Below are 3864 nucleotides of genomic sequence, written 5' to 3' on the forward strand. Positions count from 1 at the left end.
GTGTGTGTGTGTGTGTGTTTATAGCCCTTCTCTTCTCACATGGTGCAAACATACGACGGGCCCTCAGTTCCATGTCGGCCCCAGGCTCTTCTGACACACACACACACACACACACACACACACACACACACACACACACACACACACACACAGTCAGGGGAGAGTTAATCCACGCTGAGCCCTCCAGTGTGAAACTGAACACCGTTTCCATCTCTGAGTCTGAGTCTGCGGTCGAGGTGAAATGTCACAGTGGCAACAGGGGATCAAGTCTCTCACTATCTTCCACTTTCTCTGTCTTGGTCTCCATGTCTTTCTCTCTCTCTTCCTTCTCTCTCTCTCTCTCTCTCTCTCTCGCTCTCTTTCTCCACATTTATTTCCCGCTTGTCACACCTCTCTTACTTACTTATTCTCTCAGTCACCACTCATTTCTCCTTCTCTCTCTCCCTTCCTCTCTTTCTGTCTCACTGTTTTTACTTCACCCTCTTTGCCCCTGTCTCTCTCTTCCTTTGCTTCTCCCCCTCCCTCCCTCTAACACTCACCATCAAAGCATGGAGAGAGAGAGAGAGAGAGAGAGAGAGAGAGAGAGAGAGAGAGAGAGAGACCATCATAGCCATAGCTCAATCCAATTACAGCCTCCCCCTTGCCACGTTCTTCAGGAGGATAAAAAAAAAAAAGCCCCCAGAGTTGTCACCCTTGTCAGAGGAGCAGATGCCACAGAGATCATGAGACTGATTAAGACTTAAACGAGAGTCTTTACCCAAGCAAAACAAACTTGAGAAAAGCTCGGCCAAGTTCAAGCAACCCGGCTCATGAGTTTGATGGTGGTAGGCCGCTTTGATGCGGTGAGGATTTTTCAGTGTTTTGCAGCATCCCAGCAAGCAAGCCTCCACAGGCCCTATACGGGCCCCCTTAGGGCTGGCACAAGGGCCCTTTGAGGGCTGCCCATGCCGGGCCCCTGAGCTTTTGCTCATTGGCAAAGTGCCGGCCCCTCATTGCTGGCCCTGCGTGGGCAGCCCTAACACAGCCCACAGGAGCCCTCACAAGGCCCACGCAGGGCCCCTGAGCTTTTGTTCATTGGCCAAGTGCTGGCCCCTCAGTGCTGGCCCTGCGTGGGCAGCCCTTACATAGCCCACAGGAGCCCTCATTAGGCCCACACAGAGCCTGCACTCATTTTTGGCTCATTTATTTATTGAATATATTTATATATAATAGTAAAACATAAAAGTGAAAGTAAAAAACTGGCAGAAACTGGCACACACACACAAACTCTGAATTTGATCTCTGCATTTTACCCATCCAGGGTAGAGACTCACACACTCTGAATTTGATTTCTGCATTTTACCCATCCAAGGTAGTGACACACACACACACTCTGAATTTGATCTCTGCATTTTACCTATGCAGGGTAGAGACTCACACACTCTGAATTTGATTTCTACATTTTACCCATCCAAGGTAGTGACACACACACACTCTGAATTTGATCTTTGCATTTTACCCATCCAGGGTTGTGATACACACAGCACACAGTGAAGTGAAGCACAGCACATTTTTCCTGCCGCTTGGGGATTGAACCGATGACCTTTCGCTTTCCAGCCCAACACCCTTACCAGTAGTCCACGTGAGCTTTGTCCACCCAAACTCAAAAGTTATACGTTTTCTACCTCGGAGTTTGGTTTGACAAAGCTCAATAATAATAATAATAATAACAATTCATTTTTTTATATTCTTTTCTGTATACAAACACACATACACACACACTTGTATTAATAAAGTCTTTAATTTGAATTCCTTTTGGCTATTGTACATTTCTGACTATACAGATGTTAGTTATGCTGTAACTGCATCCATTTAGATTTGCAGAACAAACACTTTCTATTTTTTACTATCATATATAAATAAATTCAATAAATAAATGAGCAAAAAATGATTGCAGGCTCTGTGTGGGCCTAGTGAGGGCTCCTGTGGGCTATGTTAGGGCTGCCCACGCAGGGCCATCACTGTGGGGCCAGCATTTTGCCAATGAGCAAAAGCTCAGGGGTCCTGTGTAGGCAGCCCTCAAAGGGCCCTGTGTAGGCAGCCCTCAAAGAGACCTGTGTGGGCAGCCCTCAAAGGGCCTGCGTGGGTAGCCCTCAAAGGCCCTGCGTGGGCAGCCCTCAAAGGGCCTGCGTGGGCAGCCCTCAAAGTGGGCAGCCCTCAAAGGGCCTGCGTGGGCAGCCCTCAAAGGGCCCTGCGTGGGCAGCCCTCAAAGGGCCTGCTTGGGTAGCCCTCAAAGGGCCTGCATTAGTAGCCCTCAAAGGGCCTGCGTGGGCAGCCCTCAAAGTGGGCAACCCTCAAAGGGCCTGTGTGGGCAACCCTCAAAGGGCCTGCGTGGGTAGCCCTCAAAGGGCCTGCGTGGGTAGCCCTCAAAGGGCCTGCGTGGGCAGCCCTCAAAGTGGGCAACCCTCAAAGGGCCTGCGTGGGCAACCCTCAAAGGGCCTGCGTGGGCAGCCCTCAAAGGGCCCTGCGTGGGTAGCCCTCAAAGGGCCTGCGTGGGCAGCCCTCAAAGGGCCTGCGTGGGCAGCCCTCAAAGGGCCTGCGTGGGTAGCCCTCAAAGGGCCTGCGTGGGCAGCCCTCAAAGTGGGCAACCCTCAAAGGGCCTGCGTGGGCAACCCTCAAAGGGCCTGCGTGGGCAGCCCTCAAAGGGCCCTGCGTGGGCAGCCCTCAAAGGGCCTGCGTGGGCAGCCCTCAAAGGGCCCTTGTGCCAGCCCTAAGGGGGGCCATATGTGGCAGCCCGCAAAGGCCCAGCATGGGTTTTCTGGGCAGCTTAGACTTTGTTGGGCTATCCGGTGACAGCCCGCAGTGAACCCAAAGCTGCAGGCCCCGCTTGGGCAAGCCCACACCGGGCCTGTGTAGGACTGGTGTGGGCTGGCCCTAGCCCACAGTGCCCATACCGGGCCTGTGAAGGATTGGTGTGGGCTGGCCCTAGCCCACAGTGCCCACAGCCTGCCTGCATGGGGCCGGTGGAGGCTTGCTTGCTGGGATGTCTCTGTTATTGGAGGAGGTACATGAAGGACTTAAAACAGAGCCAAGCAGCTGTTGGCAGGCATTACCACACACTCCTGGCTCCTGGAGGAGTGTATCAGTTGGATAAGTCTCTCGATGAAGGTCTATCTTCTGTTTAACCAGGCCAGCAGAGGAGAGAGAGATATGTGATCATCAAGGTTTGGCCAGGGTTTCATGTGCCACCTATCGATCCATATAGACCAACATACTCAAAACCTTCTAATTTTTTGAGAAGTTTTTTCTTTACTTTAATTATTTTCTTCATGGTAGATAACACTTTTTTTTTTTTTAGAACATCATTACATATATGTGCATTTATAGTTTAAATGTCTTCAGTATTAATCTACAATGTAGAAAATAATAAAAGTAAAGTAAACACTTCTCAAAGAAATTAAAGGTGTGTCCAAACTTTTGACTGGTACTGTAGGTACAGTCTAAATGACTCAAGTATCAACAGTTGTCTCCTAAAGCATAAAACACTTACCCTCATCTTCCCTCTAAGGCGTTATGATCTCTCACCCTTGAGATGTGTGTTATGGTCTCTCACCCTTAAGATGTGTGTTATGGTCTCTCACCCTTAAGATGTGTCCTCAGCAGAGCTTGAAATGGTCTTCTTAAAACCTGTATGTTTTTTTCCAATGAAGACCAGCAGGTAAGGGTGGAAGACATGCATGGAGGGATGGAGACGAGTTAGATTAATTTGTTCCCTAATTGCAATTGAGTCTGAAATAGATCAGGCTATGATCCGTGCCATATGAAGGTAAGACCTGTTCAAAGGGCAGCTGTTGTTTGCATTAACATTAGTAACACCAGTGCTAG

Source organism: Sprattus sprattus (genome assembly GCF_963457725.1).
Source record: "Sprattus sprattus genome assembly, chromosome: 18".
NCBI lineage: Eukaryota > Metazoa > Chordata > Actinopteri > Clupeiformes > Clupeidae > Sprattus > Sprattus sprattus.